Consider the following 23063-nt stretch of genomic DNA (forward strand, 5'->3'; position numbering starts at 1 on the left):
TTTAAAAATGACACTGCATACATGACAGGGGAAGCCATACAGTTATAAAAGTGACACAGCAGTTTATTGTCATTTATACCTTTCATGCAAATTAGTAACTGCCCACTCTACCAGCCTTGCACCAGGCTCTGAGGACAGGGTACTGACACAAGAAAGCCCTTGTCTACAGAGCGCTTACAGTGCAACCAGAGGAGACAAAATTCTTCTGCCGAAGAAGGCTGTAAATTAACACATAACAAAACAGGTGATGACACAGAGCTCTACGGAGCAGGAAAGGGGTGGAGAATGAAGTGCTACCCTGGACAAGTGACAAGTGACAAGGTGACACTTGAATAGAAACCTAAATTCATCCAGGAAGAAGCCAAGGCAGGGTGTGGGGGATGCGCTTTCCAGGCAAGGGACCCGCAGGAGCAGACACCTGGAACTGGAGCCAGCGTTCACATGGTTACATCTTCTGGAATGGCCATGTGGTGCCCACATGAAGGTTTCCGTCCTGCCTGCAGAGCGCACAGGCCGAGCTGTGACCCCAAGCCCCACAGGGACCCCACATCCACACCCAGCATCGACTCACTGTGTGACCTGATGTGGGTCTCCCAACCTCTCTGGTCTTAATTTCCACAGCACCTCATCAGAGCTGAGCATCGTCCAAGCAGACACCAGCAGGGGAGGGAGGACCCTGGGGACCTCCGAGTCTGCGGCTCTGTACAAGACGCACCCACCATCTCTCTCTACCCCATGGTGCCATTCTTACGCTTGTGCCAGCAACACCACGCAGGATTGGTACTCCTGCCAAAATAGCTATTAACCCAGTAGCCAATAATAACACGTTATCCTATCAATTTGCTTCTGAAACGCTGTGTAATTGCAGAACCCAAGTTTGCCATCTCGGTAGCCTGGTTACGACATAAACAGAAAGAAGCTCCCCAAGCTTTCCAAGGAGAACAAGTGGCTTTCCACGCCCCCACGGCACCTCCAGCCTAGCCCCGCGGAGTTCAGCGGGAATCAGTCTAGAGGCCAGTGTCCCCGTGGTATGCCACTCGTGGACCAGGGAGGGGACCGATGCCTGGAACATGATGCCTTTGCGGGTGGTAAGGTCAGGCCCAGAAGCCAGCACTCAGGCGGCCTCCCTGCTGGCCAGGAACCACAGAACAGGAAGTAAGACAGACATGGAGGGTGAAGGAGGGGACAGGAGGGATCAGAAGGCTCAGGAGTGTATGGGAACCAAGAGGCCTGGGGACAAGCAACACTCAGTGGCTCCCCAACTTGTCGGACAACAGACATGAGGGATGCAAGCCAGGGACCCTCACAAGGAATAGACCAGAGGCCAGTGGAAAGGGGAGGTAAGTGTGGGGAGGAAAGGAAGGAGAGAAACAAGAGACCCAGAAGACCTGTCCCATTCCCATGCCGCAAGGCCAGCAGACACAGGCCTGACATGCACCACCAGTGCCACCCAGGCAGCCCATACCCTCACTTCTCCTCTTTCCTTTCAAGAAACCCGCTTCCTTCCTTCTGGATTTGCTAGACAAACATTCCACTCTCAGTGAGCCAGGAGCCTCGGAGGGACTCCCCTTTCCAGGGCTGACACCAGCCTACTAGACATTCTTCCCCTTTCAGGCACAGCCCCCCCCCATCACCTCCCCGCCCTCCACTTACCTCTCCCTCTGCTCACAGGGGTGCCTCGGGGCAGGCTGGCTGATGCCAAGAGGGCTGGAACCCGAGCTCGGGTTCCCTGCACCCACGGCAGGGCAGGAGAGGGCCGGAGAGGAGTTTCCCACTGGCCCACGGGTGACCTCAGCTACAGGACGCATCTCCACCCGCCCCTCCTTTCTGGCCAGGGAAGGATGGGCTGAGGGTGTGCTGCTCCCGCTGCGGCGTTTGGCGGGGAACCCAGCTAGTGGGGAGAGGAAGGGCCTCAGGGAGGGAGGGGAAGCAGATGGAAAGGGAGAACAGAGGAGGGCTGAGTCTCGGGCCTTTCAGCCAGATGTTGACCCAGCTGAGGGCCCCAGGGGTACCCAGGAAGTCCAGCCTCCCCTTGCCGGCTGCAGAGTCCACAGAGTGGAGGGGCGGGGGCTAAAGGGAGGGCTGCACAGTAAAATGGCAAGGGGCTCAGGATCACGGGGTGGAGGACAGCCCCCTGAGGCCCCTGGGTGTGGTGGGCGGGGTGCCGTCTGCGGGAAGCAGATCTCAGCAAATGGGAACCAGGCCTCGGAAACCACTGGCTGAAGGCCTGGAAGGCTCCAGGGAAAGCCTGCTGCTCCACTAAGGTGCCCCAGCCACCACACAAGATGGTGCTGAAGCGGAAGGAGTAGGGGGACCGTGTGCGGGAGCAGGGCTGAGGTGGCAGCTGCTGCAGCCATTCCATCCCTCCCCCTGCACTGAGCACACATCGAGGTCCGCTAGTCCATAAGTGCTGCAAAAAGCCAACTATTGCTTTCTTCCCTTTGCCTCCCTGATACAGTCAGCCAGGTTCCCAGCAGAGGTGGGTGGGCAACAGGGCTCAGGCAGCTGGACAGGCATGGGCTCCTCACTTCCACTTCAGTCCTCCAGGCCACACAGTTACATCAGGGAGGAAAGTCTGGCCCACACCCTGGAAGGACTCACACGGGCCTCCTGGGGACTTGCAGCAGTGGGACCCTTTCCTGACATCCAAAGCTTGGGTGTAGGAGGGTGCTGTAAATGCAGCTGTCCTCCCCTCCCACTCACTCACCACCTGGTCACTCAGCAGAGGCCTGGGGTCCTCTCACAGCCACCAGGCACTGGAGCCAGGGGCAGGGAACACCACACAGGCCATTTCTGGCCCTGTGAGTTCCCTGTGCAGTGAGGCTGGCATAGTGCAAGTGCTGTGCTGTGCTGTGCTGTGCTGGCTCCGGGTGGAGACCAAGTCCATGGGCTGGGGGAGAGGAGGGGGTGAGTTCAAGAGGGCTTCCTAGGAAAGGCAGCTTCTATGGGGAACCCAGCCCAGTGAGTGCCCAACCGAGGAAGGGCAGCAGGGCAGGAAATAGGTAAGACAGGCGCCTAGGAAGTCCTGGGGCAGGCGGAAGCCTTCAACATTCTGCTAAACCTCATCTGGCCCCTGGGCTCAGCCACAGCAGGCAGCCCAGTCCCAAGAACCCTAGTCAAGCCCTCTCTTTCCCGGCCCCAGTTCTTGTTAAAAATATTTTTATATGCTTATTTTTAAGGGAGGATGGGAAGGGAGAAAGAAGACCTGAAGGTCTTTTTTCTTTGGGGGGGAAAAATTAATAAATAAATAGAGCCTCCAGAAAAGGGCATGGAAAGGTCTCTGCATCTGTAACCACTGAACAAATTAAAATTAGCTCATTTAATCAGCTCCTAATGGCCTGGCTGTCCCGAGTGGGCCCCAGAACACAGCAAACTTCACAGCAGAAATGCACAGGCCAATGTCAGTTTATCCTACAACAAAGGGGTTCTCTAAATAGTGCAATGAAAACTCAGAAGGCTGCAGAGAGCTGGGGACACAGAGCGAACCCCCCAGATCCTGGGCAGCCCCCACTCCCAGCTTCATCTCTTTGAACAAAATTGTTCTTTTAGCTTTTGTTCTAATTATCTAAACACGCATGTAACTCTGTTCTACAAAGTGCTCCAACCAGACCCGGAGGTAACACGAGACCCGGCCATACGTTCCTGGGCCCCTGTGCAAACCCCACATCCTGAACGGCAGCTCCACTGCACATTCAGACACACAGTGCTACATACACACCCACAGGCCACACATGACACCCCCATACAGTTACATAGACACGATTATGCTCATTCACAGCAGCATACACCACACACACATCATACCATGCACACGGCTCCCCTAGATCCTGGCTAACAGCTGGAGGTGGGGGAGGCCCCACTCACCAGACCCCCAGGGAGGGCCGCTGTGCGCACACCTGAGGCCCAGGCTGGTAGCAAGGACTCTTATTTCCCTGGAGGACAACCTCTACTCAACTTGCCACCTGGGCTGTCATTAGGGCAGCTTGGGTGAGGCGGGGGTGGGGGGACCAAAGGCCAAGGGAGGGGGCTGCAGGCCTCAGGGAGACCCTGAGGATGAGAAGGCAAGAAGGTAGATAAGCAGGAGCCAGTGACTGCCTGAGGTTCAGTGGAGAGGGTAAAAGGAAGCTCTACCACCACCCAGTCAGGGATGCAAGCTCAGTCCCCGCACGCTCCAAGTTCAGGAGCTCAGCTCTGGCCTCAAGCCAGGCCAGCCTGAAATCCCAGCTCCATCAAGGAGTAGCACTATGCCATCTTCCTCGTCCACAAAATGGAAACTCAAAGCAGCCCCTGCCTCAAAAAGTAGCCATGCTGATCAGCTGCAGAGTGTCACACACTGCACAGAACATAGCGACAGATCCACAGTGGCCCCTCTCCTCACACATGGGGTGGAGAGGCCCAGGAGCCCAGGAAACAACCAGACAAAAGCTAGTCATTACAGCACTCACTGCCTTACCCACCCCAGATTCCCAGAGTGAAGGAGAGAATTAAGAAGTGGAGTAGTTCCTAACCTTGTCTATGGAGGATTTATTTCAAGACTCCTGTGTCTGCCGAAAGCCTTGGTTAGTAGTAAATCCCATTTAGATTATGTTTCTTCCTATATATAACTATGATAAAGGTTAATTTATACATAGGCAAAATAAGATACTAACAACTTACTTGAACAAGGATAATAATATGCTATGATAAAATTTATCACAGGCTGGGGTGATAGCTCAGCAGTCTAAGCACCTGTCTGGCAAGCACAAGGACCTGGGTTTGATCCCCAGTACTGCATACCATGCTGGCCTGGGCACATTGGGCCAGCCACTGAAACCAGGTGTGGTGGTGCACACCTGGAATCCCAGCACTGGAGAGGCTGAGACAGGAGGATCATTGATGATAAGTGCATTTGTAGCTTCTCTTTAGAATACCTGAACTGCTAGCTTCACTACTATTCCTGTACTTCAGGGCCAATAGTAAGTACAATCAAGTAGACTTCAGCCCAAGGGCTGAGCTGCCATGACAGTCCACTGACAATGAAGACAACAAAGAAGTGGCTCAGGGCAGGGAGCATATACAGGATGGATACTCTGGACAAAGGGATACTCCACTTTGAACAGACAGAGCAGATGGTGGGAGCTTTTGTCACACTACTCAGAGTGCTGTACAACTTCAAATATAAGTACTTTTTACTTTTGTAATTTTCCATTTTAATTCTTTTAATCCATGGCTAGCCTTGAGTAATTAAAAACTCTGACATCAAAACTGCAGATGGAAAGACTCCTGCAAATGCAAGAAGTCCAACAAGTATAAAGAACAACCAACCAGTATAAGCTCCAGCAAGGACTCCGACCCAGAATTAGATGACACTTTCTGAACACTTACTCTGTCTGATTTTTTACAGCAGCACCCTGGGGTCAGTTACAATTGTTATCTGCACATCCCAGAAAAGGAAACAGGCTCAGAGAGGAGAGCTGCTTGGGCTGGTATCATTGGTGGTGGGGAGCAGCGCTACCAGGATGATGACAAGCTAGCCCAGCGCAATGCGGTGTGCTTAGCCCTGCTGGCTGCTTCTTCCTGCCTGGTGGGGACTTCCACCTACAGATGATCTCCAAAGGGTGGTAGGGTGCTAAAAGTTGCTGCTACTGGCTTCTACAATGTCAAGAGTGATCTACCACCCCACCCCCAGACCCAGCTATGTTATACCAGGGCAGTCCATCTGATAACCACAATGGCCGTAGGTGACTAACGTTGGGTAGCATATACACCATGGATACCCTGGTCAAGGGGATGACTGCTATTATAGTTCCTATGTAGAAGCCCCCAGAAGCCTCACATGCTCAGGGGCAGAGCTCCTGGAAGGTGACTGGATTATGGGAATGTTACAGCTGGCTTGGTGTGAGGAGCTGGGATCTGGCTGACAGATGCAAATCGCTGGAGATCTGACCTGGAATGGTTCATCTCCTTCCTGGCTTTACCCTTTCCTCTCTCCGCTTTCCTGTCACCATGAACAGCCTTTCCTCCACTATGCCTCTCTGCCATGCCATCCTGCCTTGAAGCCAGTCAACTGGCCTGAAACCTCTACAAACTGTGAACCAAGATACACCTTTCCCCCTTTAAACCTGTGGATGTCGGACAGTATGTCCTAGCAACAAAGAAAGGGACTAAGACAATTCCCTTTCCACCAAGACCCCACACAGGGGCCCACAGAGGCCAGATTTCCTACAAACTTCATGGCTAAGGAGTGGCAGGCAAGGGCTGCCATCTCACACAGGAGTCAGGGTCCTGCCCCACTTACCTCCAAGGCCAGCTCCAGCAAGGGGACTTCCCTACCTCAGGCTGCTTCCCACAGCCTCCAACTCATCCTGCCCCTAAAGCTGTGACACCCAAGAGAAACAGGGGGCTACCTCATTCTGAACCAATGTAGTCTATAATTAACTGGAAGCAGGGATTTTCTTAATTGCTGGGGTTAGAACCCAAACACAAAGATCAGTACAGTGAGATGATGAGTATCTTTTGTGTGTGTCTGGGCTCCTTCAAAAGCTGCTGTGGTGGGCATGGAACTGCGCCTGGAGAACATAAGCAAGGCACTGCCCCGAGGAGAACAACTCGGTTCTTTAAAGAAGTGAGGCACGAAGTGGAGAGACGTATACCGGGGAATCAAAATAAATAAATAACAAGTGGTTCACCTCCAATTCTCCTAACTGCCTTCCTTTATGGGCTCACGCAGTTCCACATCCTGAGGCCACTTCACAAGGCAATGTGGAACCGACAGAGCTCCTGTGACAAGGAAGGCTCAGCATTACTCACTGGCTGTGCACAGCCACCCAAGGGGAACAGCAGAAAGTGTCAGCATGGACCCACCCATGTCCTCCATCACAAGGACAACTGCCCTGGGGGAGGTGCAGGGGTGAGGGCAACGTGGTGAGAGGATCCCGCTGGTCCTCTTCTTGCAGGGAACCACCTTGGTGGTGCTTGGCAGCTCCACCTCAGAAGCTGAGGCCCCACTGCCAGGCCGGGTCTTGACCCTTCCTTGAGGTTTCAAGCACCAATCAAATAGCTGCAGAGCATCTGCCTTCTGCCAGGGAGGGAGCATGTGATTCTCTCTCTGTGTGTGTATGTTCACACTTGCTAGAATGACTTCCCGGCAGATGGAAGGGCCCCACCTGCATGGCCAAGGGGGATGTCCATGGAGGAAAATGCAAGCATCAGGCAGTGTCACTCTATCAACGGGTCACACGCCAGCTGCACCTAACGTCCACTGACTGCGTGGGGCTGTCCCTCTACTTCACCCACATCAGTCCTCAGCCTCAATCCCAAGCCCTGGCCATCAGACACGCTCCAGGATGCAGGATTTTTCAGATTCTAGAAAAAAATAATAGAATACATTTCTGGAGTATTTGGGGGTGCCCCAGAAGCAATCAAGCAAACTGATATTTCTGCAGTGAAACAGAGATATTCACCAAAGTGAACCCTGCAAAACAAATGCCCACTATAAATAGCTTCATTTCATATCAGATCAAATCTTACTGTTAACTCTCTCTCTCTCTCTCTCTCTCTCTCTCTCTCTCTCTCTCTGGTTTTAAGTTTCTGGAATCCACACTTGGGATAAGGGATGATGGATCCATACCGCTCTCTACACTCCCAGCAGTTCTGCAAGGCTGGTTCTGTTTGCTTTTCCTGCTTCCCAGAGAAGAAGACCAAGGAAGACAGGAGTTAGGATAGAATGTCCTAGCCCCTAGTGGAGCCAAGAAATGGTGGTCAAAGTAGTTGACTAAGGGGCTGGGGAGATAGCTCAGTTGAATAAGTGCTTGCCTAGCAAGTGCAAGGGCATGAGTTCAATTCCCAGCTCTGCAAAAAAAAATAGTTGACCAAAGCACTGAGCCAGCTTTTCAGCCTCCAGAAGAAGACTAGCATCAGCACATGTCCCCAGGGGCATGCATCCTACCTCAGGAGGGTACAGCCCCCAGCAGAAGACACACACCTGGAAGCTCCACAGACTTATGCAGCCCCTGTACACCTGCCCGAGCCCTTGTCAGGGACCAGGAACAGAGGGCAGTTTCCACGGACAGGTGAAGCCTGCCGCCCCACCCAGGTACTCAGGTAATTACTCCCCACCTGACACCTTCTGCTCAGCTCACTTTACCTACAGCAAATATGCTAACCACATGCCCAGCCTGGGAGAAACAGACCACACGTATATCCCACATGATGCAGACTGGGATTGCCAGCAGCTGGGAGAGACAGGAGCCCACTTCTTGCAAAGGATACTGGCATGCAGAGACCACTCAGGTGCACCCCTGTCCATCTCAGCTACCCTTTATTGGGATTTTTTCCAACTATCCGAAAAGATTCTTGAATGAGCAAAATCCTGAAATGCCATTGCCAAATAATTATAGCATAATTTGCAAGGCATTAAGATGCTCCCTCCACTGGAAAGAGCACCACCATTCCATTTTCACCGAAGCCCTAGACTTGGGGCTTATTAAGGAAACTCCGTCAATGAACAAAGCCTCAGCTGCAGCTGGCCGCTTCTCTCACTGCTCTGATTTCTAATTAAAAATTAAAGCAGGCGCCTTTCTTCAGAACACCAATTAGACAGGAGCATCAGGCTCTAGGGCTAAAACATGCCCATGTGCACACATGTAGAGACACATGTGCACACATACAGAGACACATATGTGCACATGTGTACATGAACATGCAGACACACATGCATGTAGATGCACATGCACACTGGCTTTCTCTCCACCTTGGGTGGAAACCCCAGTCTCATCACTGGTTCAGTCCACAATAAAAGCAATCCTCGATCAACCAAGGGCTCTGTCCAGGGAGAAGAAATGCAGTTCCCTTGAGTTCAGGCACACACGCTCTGGTGGGGTCAAGCCACATGCAGAAGGCAAGGGAGACCCTGATCTGGCATCAGACGGTCTCCTCCAACCCAGAAAGCTTGCTTCTGGCTGGGGAATCAGGAATACCAAGGGCAAGCAGGCTTTATGCTAGATCTTAACTTATGGGGAAAAATTATACAGCCATGAGTCCAGGAGAAGAAACAGCAAGGGCCACGACAAGAAAAGGCAATGGGGATCTTCTAAGTAGACGCTGTTCCAGGAGACACAACGAAAAATAGAGGTAGATGCAGTAGGACATCCATCATGAGCAACCATAACCTCTATAAACTTGGCTATGTACTGAGAAAAAAACAGCAGAAAAACTATTTCAACAGTGCTTTGATCCCCACTCTTCCTTCCATGAGCAGGCACCCTAGAAGAAGCAGGAGATGAACAGAGCTGTCCCTTCCACGGGGTTAGGTTCCATCTGCCCCTTTTAACTCAGCACCGAGGTGTGGGGAGGCATTTGCGATGTGTGTGTAGACTGCACAGCATGTCCCCAGTAAGTAGCAGCCTAGGACACACCCTTAGCCAGAGCTGGTCATGCTGGCCACATGCTTATAGTGAGCCGTAAGGGGCATTCACATGGTGCATCATCCACTTCCCAAGTGAGGGCAGCGAGGCTCTGAGATGTGAAGTCACTCTGCTGGAATCGCAAAGCCAGTCCAGACAGAATCTGCCCCCGGCCCACTAGACGAGGGAGACGTGTGCAGAGCTGGATTTCAGGGGAGATCAACAGACAGTAGGATGCAGAGAAGACAAAGGCCAAAGACCCAGTGGAGAAGCCCTGGCTGTTGAGAGCTGAGGGCTGGGGCAGCAATGGCGATTCTGCAAGGCTTGGAAGGAGAAGGCAGGAGATAAGTCCAGAGCCAATGTGAAATTCCCAGTGACACAGCTTGTGAGCATCCAGTGGGCCTTTTATCTAAGGAAGGGACCAAGTCCCAGCTCTTCATCCACATTCGTGGCCTCCCCTTCCTCTCAGTTCACATGATAAGAGAAACAGACCACACTAAGTAGCCTTGGGAACACCGCCCTTCCCACCACTCAGATGGGATGGAGAATAGACAGGTCAAGGGCCACTTGCAGCAGGGGTGAGGCTGCGCGCGCGCGCGTGGGTGTGTGTGTGTGTGTGTGTGTGTGTGTGTGTGACCTGAGATGATGTAACGCATCTCTTTGTGCCAGAATTATACAGTCAAAATTTCCTGGGGTCTCCTAAACCTTGTGTGACCCTGGAGATATCTCTTAACTTCTCTGAGCCACAGCTGCCTCTGTCTATTGGCTCCCTCATGCAACAAGCATAGAGAGGACCCATGGTGGCCATGTGTTAATCAGGGGCTACAGGGAGGGCAGTCAGTCAGTTCCACAAGGCCCACAGGTCCAGCTCCACCCTGGATGGTGGCGGGCACTGCACATCGCCCTTAACCTGGCCACCATGACTAGGTTAGGCAGAGTCTTGGGAATTCCAGAAAATCCAGCCACTTTCAGAATTCCCCACCTGCCAAGGCAGTGGCTAATGTCAGGGGCCGCCTGCCACCCCAGCTTCTCATGGTGCCATCAGCCAGGACTGGCACTGAAAAGCAGGCTGCCGTGGTCTCTACCACCACGCTGCCATTGCCCCACCCCCTCCAGCTGCCTTTGTGCCGGCTGCCGCCACTGCTCATTTCCAGGCAAATGTTCTAGTTAATTAAAACACACCCAAGTGCTCACACGCACATGAAGCCAAGTTACAAAATCTGCTCTACCAAAGAGCAGCTCACCTTCTCCAGCCTGGGATGGATGCAGGCCAGGGAAGTTTCCAAAGTTGATGTTACTGGCACCAAAGTGTTGCCCTCTTGATCCTACCTGCACACACACCTATAAATAAATATACACCTGTGCACACTCACATGTGTGCACCTGTGTGTACCCACAAGGCATGTACAGTGCATATGTGTCCTAGACTCATCTGAATCCACACACAAAACCATGCAGATATGTAACATGCACAACAAGCACTTGAGTGCACACATGCGCACGCACACACATACACCACAGTGCTCCCTCCTTCACGAAGTCTTCTCTAACTACTGCAGTCTTCCAGCTTGGAAAAGCCATGGCTGGGAAATAATACGCATGAATGACTACTGCACAAGGAAATGTGTGGAGAAACCAAGAGTTAGCTGGCCAATACAGACCAAGCCACCAAGAAGGGCCCAGCTCCAGCCCACCTGCACACCCAGTGCTACGTCATCGCAGCTGTCCAGTGTACGTATGCACCTGTGCACAAGGCTGGAAAGTTCACCTCTCCAGACTGGACAGCCACAGGCACTGGCAAGAGAGGGCTGTGTCGGTGAGGAGATGGCCAGTGAGAGCCTTGGATGGAACCCTGCTCTGAGAAGGGACCCAGAGCAGTGACTGGCAGGCACTAGACTTCCTGACACTGCACCGAGGGGAGGCTGGCGACTCCTGGGGAAGACAGCCAGCATACTCTAGGTGCCTCAAGGCTACCCTGGGTGGGAAGAGCAAGCAATGGCATTCCTTGACCAGAGCCCGACACTCTGACAAGACTGTCACCGCGAGGAGCCCTGGGTTAAGGCATGTGGCACAGTTGTTCTGGGCACCTGGAACACCACATGGACAAGTGACCTTCTGACTTATGCCTGGGGACAATGATGCTCTGCAGAGACCAGAAGCCATGAGGACAGTGTTCGAAAAGAGCTGCGCTGGTACACAAAGGAGACCTCAGCCTCTTACTAAAAGGTGGTCCTAGGCCAGGGAGATAGCTCAGAGGCATAAGCCCTTGCCTGGCAAGCACAAGGTCCTGAGTTCAATCCCTGATACTAAATCAAACAAAAATAAATAAAAGGTAGTGCTGACCTGGCCGCTTAGGCACAGTCTGGCACTGCCTGGGTGTGATTAGAAATATGGTTTTGGAGCAGGGCTCAGTGGCACAAGCTTGCAATCCTGGCACTCTGGGAGGCTAGAGCAGGAAGGTAGTAAGTTCAAACCTGGGCAATTTACTGACATATTAATATCCTGTCTCAAAAATAAAAAAATTTAAAAGAGGATAGGGATGCAGTTCCGTGGGAAGCCCCTGAGGCCAGTTAGAAAGGAGAGAGAGGCAGGTAAGCAGGCAGGCAGTTTGTTTGAGGCCTATCTGAACCTGCTTAATGAGAATGTACATTCTACATTTCACACTAATAATTTTATTACAAATAAAATTAAAATATTTTTTCTCTGGATTTATGTATTTTAATCTTTAAACATCTACTGAGTTGTTAGGACAGAAAATTTAAGAAACAGGTATTTTAGAAGTGCTATGAAATTGTTACCAACGCTAAGGTGCCAAGAACCATAGAAAGTTCTCAATCCTGGGTCAGGCATGACTCTTTTTTTTTAATATTTATTTATTTTTATTTTTATTACATTTATTTATTGTGTGTGTGTGTGTGTGTGTGTGTGTGTGGCCAGCTCAGCCCACCAGGGGGCGGGGCTGGCTGGCATGTGGTGCTGGGGATCGAACAACGGTCCCTGTGCTTTGCCAAGCTTGTTTCAAGTAGGTGCTTTAGACCACTGAGCCATCTCTCCAGCCCCAGGCATGACTCTTTTGTTTTTGTTTTAACATATTTGGGTCTCACTACGCAGCTCAGACTCGCAGTGATCCTCCTGTTTTCAGCCTCCCCAGCGCTGGGATTACAGGTGTGTCCAGCATCTTAGTGGCCAGCTCGGCGCACTCAGGGGGTGGGGCCGGCGCACCACGAGGATCAAACCCCAGTCCCTGTACCTACCTAAGCGGGCACTTATCAGGCATGGTTCTTAGGGGTATAGAAACAGCAGGAGACAATAGAGTGCCCCAGCCATGGGCCTGGCAACCTGCTGAACACAGAGAAGGTAACAAATGAGAGCGTGCATAAGATGTCCAGTGACCAGAAGTGAAGGAACTAATGAAGCAGGTAAAGAGTTTGTTAGCCATCCATCACAGGTGAGCTCTGCCCTCCTCCTCAGTGCTTTTATGCCAGCACTTCTCCAGGCCAGCAGCCTGATCAGCCTCTTTTCTCCCTCTCTTAGTCTACCTTGGTCCTGAGTCCTGTCTGTCTTGCCATCTGTCCTACTAACTGTTCACCTTCACTGCCTCCTCTGGAGGCCAGCCATGTTGGGTGGCGGGTTTGGATCACTGCAGGTGGCTCCTAGCATGCTGTCCACCCCCATCCCAGTGCAGGGGGTCAAGCACCAAGCACAGGTTGCCCCCTTACCTCATGCCCTGCTTTAAAGCCCCTAAGGCTTCCCACAGCTTTGAAAGTGAAGTCTCTAGACCACATGGGTTTTGAAGCCCTGCCCCATCTTTCCTTGTGGCTATGTGCAACTTCTCAAATCCTAGGTGCAAACCGAACCTACAGTCCTTTCTTTTTCTGTACAAATTTTCCCACAGACGAACAGTCCAGTTCTGCAAAGATATGATATTACTCAAAGGGACACTGAATAAATGAACAGGCGAATGAATGAATGAATGAATGAATGAATGAATGAATGAGTCAGTGAATGAAAAGCACCAAAGCATCTGATGAGAGATATAAAATCAGTACTCTCACATGAACATTCAGGGGCACTCCTGAAGGCTGCCATTTGGGCTCCGTGCAGCCCGTGGGGCTCTCTGGGGCTCAGGCTCCCCAGTAGCACACTTAGGAACCAGCGGTCATAGGTATAAAGCAGTCATTAGCCCGACGAGTGCCTGTGCTGACCAATAACAGTGGGAATAAAGAGCTTAGCGCTGTGTCCTTTGGGACCATGAAGCCCAGAGCTAGACAACAGCCCTTCCCAGTGAGAAGCCCAAAGCTGCTGGAACTGGAGGGACTGGGCTCAACGCTCAGCTGAACAAAGCAGAAAGAGGGACATGGGGGACTCAGCACAAATTCCAATAGAAAGGAAGGGTAGGTTTGGGGTAAATGGTGGAACACCAAGGACCTCTTTGAATCCTGAGCCATGAGAGGGGCAGCAGCGCCACTTGGCGAGCAACAGAATCCACCAGCACCCAGACAAAGCTGCGCCCAAGTTTAAATGAAAAACAACACATGGGTTCTCTTAGGCAGCTTGCCTCCCCCTGGGCTGGACAGCCTTGGTCACGGGGTGCTTTGCAGGGCAGGGTGAGGGGAGAAACACCTGCTGGTATGTGTATCAGCAGAGCAGAGCTCACAGGGCGGCAGACTTGGTAAGGCCAAGAGGGTAATGGCAAGTGGAGGCAGATGAGACTTCAGAGCGCAGCATTTCACACCAGCCATGTGAAGGTCACAGCCTCCAGGCCCAGCCTGCGGTGAGCAATTCTCCAAGTATGCCCAGCCCACTGCCCCAGCCACCACCCAAGTGCCCGCCCACGTTCCTGGAGGTTGCAGGGGTGGTGATGTTTTCCTCTGCCTATGCTGTGACTCCCAACCCCTGCATGTTATGGTTTTCAAACATTACAAGTCTTCTAGCAGGCATAGTCACACAGGCCTATAATCCCAGCACTCTGGGAAGCTGAGGAAGGAGGATCACAACTTCAAGCCCAGCCTAAGCAACTCAGTGAAATCCTGTCTCAAAAAAGAGCTGGGAGGGCTGGCCAAATAGCTCTGCCTGCAAGCAGGCACAGGGGCAGGGGCAGGGGCAGGAGTTCCATCCCTGGGCCTGCCATGCTGGGCCTGCCCCTGGGGTGCACTGAGCTGTCAATTTAGACTGGGCTTAGTGGTGTACCCTGTAATCCCAGCTCTTGGGAGCTGTAAACAGGCAGATCGCTAGGAGTCCGATCTAGTAGTGAGACCCTGAACACTCTGTAGACCCTTCCCTAAAATATGGAAGGAGGAAGGAAAGAGGAAGGGAGGAAGGAAGGAAGGAAAAGGAAAAAGAGCTGGGGAGGTAGCTCAGTGCCAAGTTCAAGAGTTCAGCCCCCAGTGCCGGTGTCTGAAGTGGCAAGTCCACCTACACAGCTGTTCTCTCTGAGCCCCTCCATCTCTGCCCATCTCCCATGATCTATCCTCTCCACTCCATTTCTCATCCACTACCTATCACCCTGCAAGCACCTCCTGTGACCTACACTCTTGCTGCATCTCCCCTCTGTCCTTCCCTGCTCCCCTCCCCACCTCCCTCGCCCTGCCACTCTTCTCATCCCCCTTTCCTCACCTCATTCCTGTGACCCCCCTCCTAGACCACATTAGAAAGGAGCAGGAAAACCATGAGCTCCCAGGGAGCTGGCTGCGAATCTGGCTCCACCTGCTCCTCAAAGGGGGCTGAGTACAGAAGGCCCAGCCAGAGGGGAGCAGTAGCTGTCAGGCCCTCCCAGACTGCCAGGGGCTGAAGCAAGGCCGAGGCCAGAGAATTCCCCTCACCTCCGTCTGCAGCAACTTCCCGGGTCTGGGATCCCAGGAGGGCCATCGCATCTGGCCAGAACAGAACCTCTGACAGATGGGATGTCGCTGCGGGCACGGCAGGGGTCCTGGGAGATGGGAATGGAGCAGGAGGCTCGTGGGGGTGCCAAGCCCAGGGAAGCAGCAGGGGTCAGGCACACAGGCTGTCAGGCTTAATACCAGCCCCGTCACTTCCTAGCTGGGTGATCTTGGGCAGACTGGTGAACTTCTCTGAGCCTCAGTTTCCTCATGTACCAAAGAGAAAAGCTGGGCTCAGTGCCACCGCCCATAGCTGCGGTGGTGATGTAGTGGAGGGCGCATGGTGTCACAGGTATGCTATAAATGGCAGCTCTTTTGCAGTGATGACTCTGCGCTCTCTGTTGGCAACTCTGAGGCGTCAGCAGAGCAGGCACCTTAGGAGGCTCCTGTACCACCACCCCAGGGCTCCCCACACACCGGGCACTGTGAAAGCAAGGCTCCTCGGTGTGGAGGGAAAGCCGGCAGCTTTCCATCCCTGCCTGACCCAAGATGCTGGGCCCCTCTAGGCCACAGACCCTCAGCAATGGGCCATCTGTCTGTATGCTTTGCCAAGCACAATCCCGGGGACAGGTGGCAGAGGGGTGCCTGGTGTCTGCCACCAACTTTACTGTCTGCCCTTTCACCCAACACATACTTAGTATCCTCTGTGCCACCTACAGAGAGGGCATTTAGTGCCGACAGACCCTTCAAGTCATGTCGACCCCTCAAGGAGGCCAGAACCTCATTTTGGAGACAGATGCTGATGAAAAGATCCTACCAGGTGAGTATGACATCACCCCTGGAGGAACAGCTCTAAGAACTCAGTGTAAGTAGGCACTTAACACTGACAGGTTACTCCTGCCTTTAATACAAGTCTGCACTTTTCTTGCTGAAGATGGAGCTGGGCAAGCGTTCTGCCCCTGAGCGCCACTCCTGTAAGTATATTCCTACACGCTTACTCTGAGCATCCTCCTTCTATGGAATCCAGACTTTGGGAAGTGAGAGATTGATGCGATTGACTTGTCTCTTCAGTCAGAGCAACTGACACCCGGCGGTGGGCCGAGTTCACCGAGCCACTCGGTGGTACCCCAGGGCTAGAACTGAAGTTACCTTGCTCCCAAATTCAGAGCTCTTGCTTTTCCGCCACAGGCACATGGTCAACAGCCCCCTGGGGACCCCAGCATCCAGCAGGAAATGGGAGGAAGAAAGGCCTCTGGTCTTTTTCCAGCGTGCCAGGCTTGAGGCTGGCGCTCCATCCTTATCTCATGTTGGATCCTGGAGCCGCCACTAAGAGCAGCTGGAGGCCACACACAGACCACAGACCCTCAGGCGGCCCCCATCGCGAAATCGCGTGGTAAGAAGCAGAATATATTATAGGAGTTCTCTGGCATAATCCTATAAACCCATTTGTGTATAGACAAGAACCAAGAGAAAACACATAACCATAAAAGTAGTGTTTGGATAATGAGAAATTTTTTTATCAAAAGTCAACTAACTGTGTTGTCTTTGACTGATCTATCGAATTCTCAGGTTGTGAAACTAATAACACAGCCAGATATATAAGGGATATTTGGATTCTTAGACTGCCCTAGGGAAAATTAAAGATATGCCTAAGCTACCATGAGGATATCATGTCATTACTTCGTGCAAAAACTGGATGGTGAGTTGGGCATGGTGGCACACACCTGCAATCTGAGTACTCAGGAGGCTGAGGCAGGAAGATAGCTGCAAACTCAAGGCCAGCCCGGGCTACAAAATGTGTTCAAGGGCAATCTGAACTGCATGGTGAGACCCTGTCTCAAAAAGGCAAAAGGGAGGGGGGTAAAATAGGGCAAAGATAAAAGAGACCCCAGGCTCTGGGCCAGTGCCAGGGAAAAGCCTACATCTGCCTTCTTGCTGTCTTCCCAGACCTGATTAGGTCTGTCTAGAAAAGCCTGCTTTGGGAATGAAGAGGCAGAAATGGGAGCTCTGTCCCCCAAGGGACTGGTAGGGTGAATCACCAGGCTCCTGCATCCCAACAGGTAAATCTAAGAGCCCTGTCTTGGCCAACAGTGGCGATCTAGTTCACTAAGAGCATGGGACCATCTAGGGGCCACCATGTTCCAGAGTCTCCACTAGGCAGAAGTTCTGCCCCCAAAGTAGTCACTGTTAGGCCCCTTCCTCCAGGATTAGCAGCACTCCCTTCCACCCCAGCCACGTACAGGCAGGTGGTACCAAGTTCCTAAACAAAAGGACCCCAACAGGTGATGTGGTGGAGAATGCCAGGCTGTACGTGCACTAGGCAAAGCAACTTTGTGTGCAGCCTCAATAGCAGGTGGAAAAATACAGCCCAGGGGCCCAGGGGCCCAGGACGTAGCAACAGCAGCGCAGCCAGGCTGGCCTGACAGCTACCTCTACCAGGCCTGCAGCAGGGAGGCCTAGGTGGACCAGACAAGGCCACAGCTCCAGGGTCAGCAGGTCGGCCTCCCTCCAGGAGGTGGCACCAAGTTCTCACTGCCAGACACTGAAGAGGGGGCAACCTGGGCCAAATCCCCAAAGCCAAGCAGTATCCCCACCCCACTGTATATCACCCCACTGTTCTCTAGACACTACTAGGTACCTACTGCTGGCCAGACCTGGAACAAGTGGGCTCAGCTGGTACAAAGCAAGGGAGGCCCTTTTTCCTTAGGCAGCATGGGATCTAGTCCAGCTCAACCCCTAGGACTTACACTCCACTGTCCTTATTGCTTTGTCCCTGGCCAGTGCTGCTCAGGACAGGCAAGATTCTCCACCTCCAATCTCAGTCCCTCCCTCCAGACCTTCCCACTTATGAAAGACTTTGCTCCCCTAGTACCCAAGCCAGACACCCAGGAGTCCTTACTGACCCCACACTCTCTTGAATTTTATCTATCACTGAGTCATGTCAATGCTGTCACCTAAAAAAGCTCTCAGGAACATCCTTTGTTTCCATCTCTACCACCTGTACCAAGCATTAAGTGGGTTTCAGCACCTGGCCCCTGCCACCATACCCAACAGGGTTCTACGGTGGCAAGCAGACCAACTGATGCCAAACCCCTGCCCCTCCACCAGCACCCCTAGTCACCACCACCCCTCACACTACTTGGAATGGTCCCCGTGGATGCTGACAGCCTCCCACCTGGGATCTCTAAGTCCTCCCCAGCTTTACCACCCCATGATTTCTATCCATTTCCCACGCTCATGCTCAGAGCCAGCCCCTCACAGAGGCCACGGATGGCATCCCCACCCACAGCAGAGTGCAGATGCAACAGAACCCCATGCAGTCATGCGGATCTGTCACCTAGAGAGTCACAGCTGACCAAACGTAGACACGGGGACTGCATTGCCAGTGTGTGACAGCACAGCACATGCGAGGACAGACAGTGACAATACTCATGGTGATAACAAGTACCTCTGTTGCTTACTGGGTCATGTATTGGCTCACTGTACTTTTCATCACTGTTAGAGTGCTCCTTCTACTCACAGAAAATTTCTGACAGCAGTCCACTGCACTGCCACTGTGACACCGGCAGCTGCTCATCCACCGTGCATTTATTACATCTCTTCACTGCACCAAGAGGCCACGGAGACCAGTGGCCCAGGCCACCCCATGGACTTCGCACCACCACAAAAATCACCTAACGCATTTCCGAGAATCCACTTCAGTCCTGAAGCACCTGTCATGCTGCATGGTTATTGGTCTGATGGGTCTTCTCTCCACGATAAGCTCTCTGAGGGCAGAGTCCCCACTTGTCTTCTCACCAAAGTACACAGGGCCTGGCATGCAGCAGGTGCTCCATAAATACCTGCTGAAGAATTTAGTGCAAACCCTGCTCCTCGAGCCTGGGCAGGGTGGGCAGCAGGCCAGCCTCAGAGCCTTCCGGAGCTCTGCCCCAAGTGCAGGGCAGTTCTCACAGGCCTGTGCCCGTGGTGGCAGGTCGGGGCATGGGTAGCCGATACTCAGTGGAGCTGATGAGGCCTCAGGCCAGGGTGCAGAAACCTTCCCGCCAGGAACTCGCAGCCAGGAAACCAGAAAGTGCACTGCAGCCCCCCTGAGCTGGCTACCCACAGGCACAGGTGGTGTGCCCCACACAGAGGCCACAGGCCCTGCAGGGCCTGGCATACTCAGGCAGTCCCAGGATCTGGGCACGGCCTCTCTAGTCACACCCAGGCTCTCCCACCTCCCAAACTTTGCCTTCACTGTCCCCTGGCAGGAAGATTTCTTCATTTCTATTTTTCCAAGACCCAGCGTTCTGGCTTTAGTTGGAAATCTGGAAGTTTGGGCAACTAGTGGCCAGGTGGCCCAATCATCAGCCAGCTGGCCCTCAGGAGACTCGGGGGCCTAGACAATGCCACCCCAATCCTAACTTCCCAGCCTGAGCCACATGATGCCAACAATCTTCCAGGCCCCACCTACACTACTGGGCACCTCCTCATCCCAGCCCTGCCTACAGCCTTCTCCCTACCCAGAAGTCTCACCTCCTCTCTGCCCCTCAGCATCCATGACTAGGAGGAGGGCAGGGAAGGCTGTGCAAAGTGCGCACACCTTAGGTGATTCCCACCTCTAGCTCCCACCTCTCTGCCTCTGGCCCAGTACCTCTGCTCCACCTCAGGTACCTGAGTTAGCTGCTCCTACCCCACCTCTTGCGGCTGGTCCCCACATTGATTAACACCCACTAATAAACCCCATGCAGGCCTCCCACCAAGCCGCCAAGAGCTGGGCTGAGTCTTCCATGTCCTGCTCCCTCTCAGCAATTTTTTGCCATGAGGGAACAATTAGGAAAAACTCCCTCCAGGTTATATTTAGAAAGGGGTGGGGGAGGAGCTTCCTCTAGTAATTTTCATTCAGTTGCAGACTGGCTGTCCCCACCCCACCCCCAGGCCAGCACCACAGGGCGGGCAACCACTTCACCCCGTGTGCGAGGGAACCGAAGCCCAGCCTCTGCCGGGCCCTGATTATGCTCGCGTTTAAAAATAAGATGTGAAAGATGCATTATGTAAGACCTGTAACACTCTCCTGCCCACCTCCGACTCTGGAATCAAAGATCATCATTTCTGCCATCAAAAACGAATGAAAGAAAAGCAGGAACAATGAAAATAGCCGCCCGACATGAGCCAGATCAAAGGCATGGGCACAGAAAATGAGGATCCAGGGGGGCCTTTAATTACTGCTGCATCCTCCGAGTCATGTGGCGAGAGGGGAGAAGAAAAGTTTTGAAGGCCACCAGGTTCTGTCCTGCTGAGGCTCCTGTTTCCACCGCCAGCACCAGTTCCCGACAAACTCTCGCCTTTCATTTCCCTCCCTTTTTTCCCTCCTTTTTCTCTGCCCCCCACGCGTCAGACAGGACTCCCAGACTCCCCAGTGCCTGCCGTCCACCAGCAGAGACCTCGCAGGGGCTCCTGGGAGACCCGGAGGAAGAGACTCGCTGCCCGTGGAAGACCCGCAGTCAGGGTGAGCCCCATCCCAGTCTCCCTCCCCGAAAAAGCCAGAGGGGCTCCAGGAGGGACCCAGGACACCACTGGAGAGGATGCTGCAGAACCACAGTGATTTCTCTCTCTCTCTGTCTCTCTCTCTCTCTCTTTTTTTTTTTTTTTTTAAGTCCCCCTGGTTGGGAGGGGGAAAAAAAAAAAAAAAAAAAACTCTTCAAATTCACATTGGGCAGGGCTCCGTGGGGCAGCAGATCAAACCTGAGAACCGGCTGTTTGAGCTCAGCAGCAGAAAAAAGGATTGCCCAGGGACCGAGCTTAAGTAGAAGCTGGATTAAACTTCAAACGCAAGCTCCTCCTTTTTCTACACAGCAGACAGTCATGGCTAATATTGCAATATGGACTCTAAAAATGCATTACAAATAACTTACTCTGGGCTTGGACCTGAGTCTTTTGTATTAAGAGGAGGAGCCAAAGGATCATTTCAACAGAAAAGACAGAAGAGGAGCCCGCCCTCTCGCAGAGCTGATGGAGGAAGGCCTGGAGGTCTGGGCCTGAGAGACCAACCCAGGTGGCTCCCCATCAGGTCTTCCTCAGTGATGCCACCCCAGGTGCCCTGAAAAGGGAAGAAATGCCAGGCCAAGGTGACACAACACTACTACATTTAAAATGTCTAATAATTTAATTAATTCATGCACTAAGCCAAAAAGGATAATTGTGTTATTCATGTGATAAATGACTCTTTAAGAAAGAAAAATTTACAAATGTACACACCAGTGGATGGTGTGGTATTTGGAGAGCAGAAGGCAAATGCCAAGTCACAGGGCTTTCTTCTTCCCGCTCCTCCCTTCACCCTATGGCTGGGAGCCCTGTTGACTTGGAAATGACCACTACCCTAGTATCTACCAGAGAGGCTCCAGGTGCCAGCATGGGCCCAGAGCTGGACTGGGCTAGCCTGTGCTAACTAGGTTCCTGGGGCTGGCGTACAAGAGCTCCGGCTTGGGAAGCCAGGCACAGAGGATCTGTGGATCTAGTTCTCCGGACGGGGTGCTATGGCTTGAGAGCTGGTGTGCTGGAAACTTGAATCCCCAACCAATAGTGTCAAGAGATGGGGCTTGAAGAGGTGATCCTATGGTGGGTGCTCTGTTCTGCTTCCATGAGTAGATGGACGCTATTAGTACTGGTGTGGATTAGGGATCACAGAAGTGGGTTCCCGACGAAGGATGAGCTTGCACCTCTTCCCTTCTTCTTCTCTCTTGCTTGCACATGCTCAGACCTGTGGGTTCCCTCCACCACACATGACACGGCAAGAAGCCCTCACCAGACATAGCCCTCAAACATGACCTTTCCAGCTCCCTGAACTATGGGCCAAATAAACATCTACTATTTATGAATTAGCCAGTCTGTGCTCTTTGGTTAGAGTAGCAGTAGGTGGGCTAAGCGGGACTCATCCTAAATGTTTTTGCTTGTCTTTACTCATCGTTGTGGTACTTTGGGATGTGGACAGATTTCAGCAAGGATATACTGCTTTCCTGTGACAGCAATACCCAGAACCTCTGGGGCCCTCCAAGGGCCGGGCTATCCCTGCATCCAGGACAAGAGGCCCACAGTGTTGCTACAAGCAGCCTCCCTGGGGCATCCATGGGCCCAAAGGTACAGTGTGCCACTGCTGGCATCTGTGTAGCTTCACAAAGGGCAGTGGCAGGCCAGCTCACCAGCAGACTTGTCCAGGTGGGTGACAGGTCTGCAGCAGCAGTGGAGAGCGCCCCATAGTCTCAAAGGGCTCCCAGGACAGTGACCCAGGCCTCCCACACATTGTGCCTCTCCTTGGTCTACCCTGGTACCATGGCCTGAGCTGCCTCATCCACCCAACCAACTCCTGCCATCTCCGGTGAGCCTCCCGCCCCGCCCACCAGGCTCCCAGGTGGATCCTGTTGCTGGCCACCATTCACAGAGCACAGCCCCAGCAAGCAATGCTGTGCAGCCCCTCATACTCATGACCTTGCTAAACCTCATCACCATGCAAGGGAGCCCTCAGTTGCCCCATTTCTTGAGGGCAAGATGAGACAAACCTAGGATAGCTGTTGAAGATCACAGACCTAGGGCTGAGAAAGAATTTGAACACAAGCTTGTCAAGATCCCTATCCTTTCTCCAGAGAGTCTTCAGCCTTAATGCTAATAACAGTTAGTCAACACACCTGAGAAAAAGGTACAGGTCAAAGAGGTTCAGAAGAGGCTGTGTTGGAAGCCTCCAATCTCCTTCAGGATGGAGACAGGAGCATCAGGAGGCATCCATCGAGCTCAAAATCCAGAGGGAGTGAGGGAGGTGCAGCTCTCCAAACAAGGAAATAGTGGGTTGGGGCACAGCGCAGTGGGCGGGGAGGAAGTCTGGGAGCAA

At 52.8% G+C, this 23063-nt stretch overlaps 1 protein-coding gene across 4 annotated transcripts in view; it reads right to left on the reverse strand.

Annotated features, from left to right (window-relative positions):
- The window catches only part of Znf423 (zinc finger protein 423), a 326405-nt gene that overhangs the window by 155249 nt on the left and 148093 nt on the right, over nt 1-23063 (reverse strand). The window contains exon 1 of one of the 4 annotated variants that reach the window (XM_023703516.1): nt 1670-1791. The exons of 2 other annotated variants lie outside the window; for them this stretch is intronic. The gene's annotated coding sequence lies outside the window, so the exon portion shown is untranslated. Of the gene's footprint in view, nt 1-1653; nt 1792-23063 lie in introns of those variants that run through there. One more of the 4 variants, XM_004643386.2, reaches the window with a different exon arrangement.

This window comes from Octodon degus, unplaced genomic scaffold (genome assembly GCF_000260255.1).
Source record: "Octodon degus isolate 3935 unplaced genomic scaffold, OctDeg1.0 scaffold00173, whole genome shotgun sequence".
Classification (NCBI taxonomy): domain Eukaryota; kingdom Metazoa; phylum Chordata; class Mammalia; order Rodentia; family Octodontidae; genus Octodon; species Octodon degus.